The sequence below is a fragment of the Salvelinus alpinus genome, chromosome 12 (genome assembly GCF_045679555.1).
Source record: "Salvelinus alpinus chromosome 12, SLU_Salpinus.1, whole genome shotgun sequence".
Lineage (NCBI taxonomy): Eukaryota > Metazoa > Chordata > Actinopteri > Salmoniformes > Salmonidae > Salvelinus > Salvelinus alpinus.
In genome coordinates this window covers 9,894,754-9,903,222 of record NC_092097.1, presented here as the reverse complement: position 1 = coordinate 9,903,222, position 8,469 = coordinate 9,894,754, and the positions used below count along the sequence as shown (strand labels likewise).

Genomic DNA, 8,469 nt, shown 5'->3' with positions numbered 1-8,469 from the left:
ACTTTAAATGTTAGGGGTGGACTTCATCGGACCCTTCACGAAATCCAGGAATGGCAACAGCTGCTGTCTGACAGCGACCGATCACTTTACCAAGTGGGTGGAGGCAATATCCAGGAAGTTCAGTAAAGGAAGAGAACGTACTTAACTCTAAATTCCCTTCTGTAACCCATTAAAAAGGATGCTTGGAACCAAAAATGTATTTTTGTTTTGTATGATACCCATCAAGGACGAAACTGGCGAGGCCACATCCAAGGCGATGATGGACATCTTCAACACCCACGGTTCTCCTGAGGTCCTCGAGTGACTGAGGTCATGAATGCTGGAACAAGGTATGGATGTTATAGGTTATATTCTGTCACCAATGGTTTGTTTTATTTAATTTTTTTGTTTCGTTTTTGTTTATCCATGGTACATAATCAGACATATTTCAATATCTTACATTCTCAATAGATATCGCATTCCTACCCCCTCCAGGTTTGGTGAATGGACCAACCAGACCCTCAAGACTGCCATGGGCAAGTCCCTTGGCGGGTACCAGGAACGGTGGGAGAACAACCTGAAGGTCATTCACAGCAGCGTCCAGGCCTCCGAGGAAGGAGGTAAAAAATTATGTGAAATATAATTGCATTTATTCCTGTTATCAATCAAGGTGAAACTGAACATCGACAAGGTACAGGAGAAACAGAAGGAGAGCTACCGGAGCAGAATCAAGAAGGGGAACAAGTGCTTCGACATCCGGGCGAATTACTTGGTTTGGAAGAAGTAGGAAAGGAAGGCGAGACCTGGGAAACCTCACTGCACTTTTGCTCCTAGCTGGGGCCACCATCTGTTAAGGTGAATACAAAACATCTCAGATAATAACTATTTGCAAACAAAATAACCTGAAGATGGTTTTAGTTTCCCTAGCACTTATATTTTTCTCTTTGTCTTCATAGGGTTACCTTAGCGGAAGCCAACATTCTTCTCCAGTTGGAGCAGTTGGACGGTCGACCACTGAAAGCACTGACACCCTACACTTCGGTTAAGCCCAATAGACAAAGTAGGTTAAGCTTTGGTTGACATTCGAGAAAGCAAGAAATGGTAGTTATGCTGAGCTTATAAAAATGTACCACTTCAATTTACCTCTCCAAATGACTTTAGGACCATCGACTGTCCAAGACCCCTAGGAGGTATCCCATCTACCAGAACCAGTTCAGATCAGTTTGATTCTCTGTGCTCTGAGTGTGAGGGGGACCAGCTTGAGGTAGGCTATACCTTCCAAAACTGTTTAAAAGTACATACAGCATCTCCCATTTATAACACTGCACTAATCCATCAAATATTCTCACAGTAAAGGCTAACTTATGTGTTTGCTTGTTTACGTCTGTCTCCTACCCTGTTCCCTTTAACTCTGCCCAACACCCAGACGTGGATCCACCTGATTTCCTCCATTACCAACCACCCTCCAACTTTTCATTACATCACCTACAGTTAATATCATTAACTGCTAAGAAAGTTTTCTTGCTCTATCATACTGGGCACAGTACTGAGATACACAGATGAATTAAAAACACTAGCAGTGGAAACGCTCAGAACAAAGAGAGCAGCAGTGTCTGGACTTTGCAGTCTCCCTCTTCAAGTCCCCCATCTGAGACTGGCTGTCTGTTGAGAACAAGTGACAGGCAGAACCTCAAACCCACACAGCAACCACCTTCTCTATATTCCACACAGCAGAATTCAGACTTTTAGTCTATGATTACCATGTGAGTGTTCAAAAAATCTGTGAAAATAAATGAATGACACAACTGTACCAAAAATAATATCTACGTTTATGTATTACAATCTTAAATATTGCCAGGTTGGTTTTCACAGATGTTTCACAAGGTGCTAATTATTGTAAGTTGTAAGGTATCCTTTGATGGAATTGATTTGTTCCACATGATTCATTGTTGTATCCTAGGACCTACAATAGATGCATATACTGTATATATATTCAACCACAAGGGTGTAATGAGCTATGCGAGATAGGAAAAAAATGAATCGTAATAGAGGACTACTGAAATTGTATTATTTCAGTGTAGACAAGGGAAGGGCAGGTTAAAATAAAAACATGACAGCCAGACAAGCCAGTGTATGAATCAAACGGATTTGCATATGAATGGAAATTATCTGACTATTTCCAAAACATAGCAAAGTTTAAGACATGGATTTCATGTTAAAAAGGTGCCCAAAAGTAGTTTGAAGTAATGTTTTCATTTTGTTAGCTAAACAAAACTTGTTTAAATAGCGAAATGATCATGGAAATCAGCCTTGTTTGTATAGCGATGATGAAAATAACGTAATTTAGGCTGTAATGATCTCCAAATTCGAATCATTAGGTCATCACACCGTTGATATAGCAACGTACGCTAATAGTTTATCGAATGCCATTGTGACGCAGGGGAGGGACACTTTTTGGCTGGGGGACATTTGGGATCACGTGCCCTGCATGCCCTACCCGGTCGGTATTCGGCCATGATTACTACAAGTTTAGATAGCTGGCTCGACTAACTTACCAATCAAAAAACTGTTAGCTGACATGGCTAATTGAGTGACTGTCAGTGACTGACATAATGAGACAAAACCTTCTGATGCACCAAAAAATTTGAGAGCCCGACGGAGTAAAAAAAAAATATATATATAAAGAAACAAAGCCCCGGGGCCTTTGATTTGGAATCCGACGTTACAACTGGGAGACGGCATATGAAAGGGGACAGCCAGCAATTTCATCAACCGTGGTCTTGTCTCACTGATATTTTTAGCCAGAATTGGAACTCTCAACATGAAAAATTACTAAATAATTTTGTCGAATTGAAATGAGACCACTTTCCCTTGGTCACAGAGGGACAAAATCACTTCATCCTCAAAGCTGAAGTTGTAAGGAGTCTGCAGACATTTGAATGGTATCTACGTTACTCAGAGGAAGCTTGGCAGAAAATGCTTTGTCGTCAGTTATATGAAATGGGGCCAAATTTGTACTGTCACTAAATGTGATCATCTTTATTTTACAGTTATAAGAAAGGTCAAATGTTAATAATTTGTTTGTCACGACTTCCGCCGAAGTTGGTTCCTCTCCTTGTTCGGGCGGCGTTCGGCTGTCGGCGTTGCCGGTCTTCTAGCCATCATCGATCCACTTGTCATTTTCCATTTGTTTTGTCTTGTCTTCCCACCCACCTGGTTTCAATTCCATAATTTCATGTTGTGTATTTAACCCTCTGTTCCCCCCATGTCCTTGTCCGGAACTGTTTGTTGTAAGTGCTTGGCACGTTATTCTGGTGTGCGACGGGTTTTGTCCCCATTGATTGATATTGTTCTGTTTTCGGTGGTTTTGATTATTAAACTGCGCCGTTGTAACACAGTTTTTGCTCTCCTGCGCCTGACTTCTCTGCCGCCAGTACAAACCCCTTACATTGTTACTATATTTATAAAGTGTTTCAGTCATTTTAAGCCCTATTTCCCCACTTTTGTTGAATAGGAAAACAATTATATAGGATTTTTTTTACCTCTCGAACGTTAAGGCAAAATATAGATGTCAGTGTAAATAGACATACCCAAAAGAAATAATTTTTCATGAGATGGCCATCAACAATAACTAATTCTGCGTAGTTCTAGAAAGGTCTGGAACTCACCTTTCTGGTAACAATTGTTATAAATTGCTGAGGAGTATTCACTTCTGAGTGCACAAACTCAAGTACGCAGTACTAATAATATGAAAAACTATTACTATAAGTACAGTGCCCAGACCAGCACCTTGAGGCAATTATGCTGAAGGAGTGACTTCTGCTGTCTGGTACAAGCACGCAATGCAAAAAATAAATATTTCACTCTCCTTACCCAAAACCACGTGAATACTCACAATGCTAAATAAATACATTACATTTACATTTAGGTCATTTAGCAGACGCTCTTATCCAGAGCGACTTACAAATACTATGTAAAAGCAATTATGAGAACAGACCCACTCAAACCACCAAACTCCAGTCCCGTTGATCGGTTCCAAGTCCATTAGAAACACTAAACCACTTTCATTATCTTACCTCAAGCTTTTAGAAGATCTGTATCTGTACCATTGCAGTACTGCTGCAATTTCACCCTGGTACAGAACTCTCCTAAGATAGCTCAATGGTTTGAAGCATCGGTTATCCTCTAAATGTATCTATACATTATTAAACAGATGTGTTTGAAGAGTTGATTGATCTATCCAATGTAATTTGGTTGCTACTGTGTAGGGAACCATCCTTAAGTACTCTGATGGGTACAGAGAGACACAGACACAGAAAAAAGAGGCTGCCAGCAGTAAAATGTTTCCCAATTAAAAGGCTAGATTATGTGTATTGTTATGACACCACATTTCTAAATAAAAGGTATTCTCCGGAACAATTAGATTACCATTCTTGGGGAATTAAATTCATTTAACGTTGCGATTTTTATCTATTTTATATTTGAGTTCTTAAGAAAATGTTTTATGGTCTTTATCATTTTAAATGTTTACTTGGCAGATCATTGACTCGTTTGGGTTGTTTTGTGTAGAGCTGTAGAAAGGCGACAAATGAAGTATGATACGATCCTTCCTTGCCTATACACCAACTCAAATACCCACACACTACAATCCCAGTACATTAGAAAATCATGACCCCCTTTAGTTCCCTCTACGTGATCGTCAACACTGCTTGGATGGATGTCATTCTAAGCACTTGCTATTTCTCGTCAATCTCAAAAAATATGCACAGGTTTCTGGAAGAAACAAAAAATATAATGCAAAACTTTCAAAGCAGAGTTCAAAATGAAAAGGACAGGAACAGGTACAATACAGGTATCCACTGCTATTGGAGGAAATATGAATCAGCCACAGTATCTCAGTAAACATGTATTTATTGTGGTTTGCCCATTTTCAAGTGTCACTTCTGCCTATAGGGGGTCGCCCTCATTAAGCCACACCTCCAATATAATTTTCCGGAATGCCTTGCCTTTTTGAGTGAATTGTACCACCCATGACTGTATTTGTTAGTGACATGGTTCTTGAATTCGTCAATAAAAAAAATAAAAAATATTTTAAAAAACAAGAAAAACCATTTCATTAAAAAATATAACAAAATGATTGGATTAGTTTAGAAAAATATGTTATTTATCTTTGTGTAGCGTAAGATTAATCACTCAATGTATATGCAAATACACAGATTTTAAAAACATTTTTTTTTTTTTATCTACCTGCGGGTAGAGCATGCTGGAAAAAAAGTTAATTTGTTATCATTAGAGTTGATGTGACTTCTCATTTAGTTTTCAGTCAGTACCACATGAACATTTTAAGTAGTAATTCCTTTTCACTGACATTGTGTTCAATTTACTAGAAGTATTTGAGTTAAAAAGTCCTTGGGGATTACAGTGTAAACACCCTTGGTGTCAAACTGCGGTTACTATGGCAACAAGCTCACAAGCCACAACAGCGCCCCTGGTAAATGAACACAAATGGCTGAGATGCTTTCAGCAGACTGGGGATCAGTGTAATGGAATTACTCTCTCTTATATGCTGATCCCAAAATAAATGTACACGTACATGTTATTCAACCATTGCATCCACACTGCTCACGCACGTCAATGAGAGTCTACGTAGCCAGGCACTAAAATAGAACTTGGTTCTATTTGTGACGCTTGATGCACTGCAAGTCCCGCCTCTCTCATCTCCTCATTGGTTTTTAGGAGCATATACCCGCGTGGGGGATTGAAAGAAACTGAGGTGCACACTCCAGTCCAGTTGGTGGTGGTAATGCACCTTAAAGTTGGTTGCCAACTGCCATAAAAAGTCCAAAGAAGAAGAAGGAAGACACCAGAAGGAGGAGATTTTACTAGAAACGAACCCGGTTTACTCTTTTATCAGTAGATTAATTGTCAGACTAGAGGACCTTGTGCATTTCAGGTAAAATAACAACGCAATGTGTATATCCCAGGACTAATTAGCTAGCAACAGCAAGTTAGCTAGCAAAATTGTCATAAATGTTTCATGATTTTCGACCTTTCCCCAAATGAATACAGTTGGTTCAGAGTTTGTTTAGATATTTCAACCTGCGTGTCCTGATCGTGTCTGGTGTGTGAACGCACGCTCCCGGTCTAGTCAACATGTTACACATTTCCTGTCTGGAAACACTTCTAAGTCACATAGAAACACACTCACTGAGACTAACACGCTTTAGTTGCATGTTGTTTACACCGTTACATTTCTAAATACATAATTGCCTATGGACTGATGTATTTCGATCACTTTCTTTGTCACTGGCCTGTGATCGGCAAGATAGTTGTTTTACTATTGTATTGACTTTGGTTCAAGCATTCTACTCTACCAAAACCTGATTTGTTTTACCATTTGTTGATCTCTTTAGTTTAAAATATGACAGTGAGTCTTGTAGATATCCCCTTTCTCGGCACTGTTAGAGTTCTCTGTGATGAGACCTTGAGGAGAATAACAGATATAGGCCTTCTTGACTGAGTAAACTCTCCTTCTTTACCCCCTCGGAGTCTAAATTCACCTTGGAAGGTTGCTTCACACTTACGCAGAGGCACGTCACATACGCAGGCATGCACACGTCTACACACTGATTTGTGCATTCATGCACTACTAAACACACACCACCGACGCAATCCCATTATTGATCTGCTTTGATGTAAAAAATGAAAACAAACCAAGACTCACAGCAATGAGGCAAACGCGTCAACGCTATTCCGTATGGAACACTAGTCAACGGATCTCATTTGTTGTCAGTCGGTGACTTAGACCATTCATCTATTTCATCCAAATGACTTTGGTGGTCTATCCCTGGTATGTGATTTAGTGCATAGTTCCACTTTAATTGCACTCTACAGAACACAGACAAGACCTCCATCCTCGTCCCTGTTTTAATCATCCCCTCCAGCGTTGAGAGAGTGAATTAAAGTTCCATGATTAAAGTTTCCCAAGTACCTTCTCAAGCTGAAAAGGGCTTTACTTCTCTCCTTTCTACTGGATAGCTTCTTGGAGCTGTTGAGAGGCCACAGATACTATACACTCAACAATCTAGATTGCACAAAAGACACATTTACGTTAGCGTTCTATAATGGACGAATAAAGTGCTATCCACAACACTCTGTTCTTGCAGCTCACACTACAATTAAACTCAAAAATAAACACAAATCTGTCACTCGTAGAAAATCCTTGATTGCAAAAAAAACTGTGCTTTCACCACAGATTACCACTAGCATCAGAATAACACTGTTTCAACACCATAGGGTTCACTGAATGCAACAGTGAATGTGTCCAGCAGGCAGCTGCTTCCAGGACCTCCATGGTGAGACGTGTGGAGGCTCAGGCTGACATGAGGCTCTCTGACAGGGGCCATGGTAATTAGAGTAGCTGCTGCTCTCTTGCTCTGGCCCACTGGCTGTTCTGGTGGCCCTGCACAGCAAGCTGATGTGGAATCATAGACCAGCCTGTCACTGAGGGAGATGCTAGGTCAGGATCGTGCTCAGTGCTTGTGTTAAAAGAAGATGAGACTAGCTGCTCAAACAGATCATATCGGTAGAGACATGTTAGAGAGGGCAGGACCTCCTAGAGCCTGAAGGTTACTGCACAATGATGTGGAACATCAATTCTACAGTACAAAATGTGGAACAGAGTGGTTCCTAAATGGAGGTCAGTGTTACTATACACTACACCAAACATCGTAGCTGCTTCATAAGCGGATACATTATATGGAACATAGAGAATCAGGCAAGTTACTGTAATACTAATTCTGTCTCGCCTTTGCTCTGTAATTCACATGACACTGCAAACACTGCTTCCCAGTCCTGGGAGTAGATATCTGCTATAGCTGTTAGCTTGTTTTGTCTGATATTGGTCCAAGGACTTTCTTTTTTTGGTGACAGGTTTTATTGGATCTATATCTTTGTTAACATATCTCCTCTTGAACTTCAATCCACTTCTAATATATACTTTTAATGAAGTCAAGCCCTTGGTCAGCAGGGCTTAATAAAGTCCTCAATATCTTTTCTGCATGACAGACATTAATTTCTATTACAATAGCTGAGCTATTGGGTCCCTGGATCTTAAATCAAATTCTCCAATTAATGAGGGAATATAGCTCGCCAGCTTGTAGTCCTTAAAACTGAAAATTAGTTAGCATTTTCTACCTCTGGTTCGTTGGCCATTCCTATGGTGGAAGTGATTTGGAAAAATATATATATTTTTGTAATATACGCCAAAAATAAGGTCTGAGGTTAACCCAGGCTTAGGAGATCTTATACGTTTTGTTCTATGAGATAATATCAATCAGTTAACGTGACCTTTATGAATTATGAAGGCTAGCGCTTAAGAGCGTTGGGCCAGTAACCGAAAGGTTGCTGGTTCAAATCCCAGAGCTGGAAAGGTGAACAATCTGTCGATGTGTCCTTGAGCAAGGCACTTAACGGTAATTGCTCCTGTAC

At 40.0% G+C, this 8,469-nt stretch overlaps 1 long non-coding RNA gene across 1 annotated transcript; it reads left to right on the top strand.

Moving 5' to 3' along the window:
* The first annotated feature begins 469 nt into the window (after positions 1–469).
* On the top strand, positions 470–2,056 carry LOC139535217 (uncharacterized). Its single transcript, XR_011667080.1, has 5 exons — positions 470–543; positions 650–834; positions 936–1,039; positions 1,141–1,243; positions 1,406–2,056. It is a non-coding gene; the product is annotated as an uncharacterized lncRNA (long non-coding RNA).
* The last annotated feature ends 6,413 nt before the right edge of the window (positions 2,057–8,469 follow it).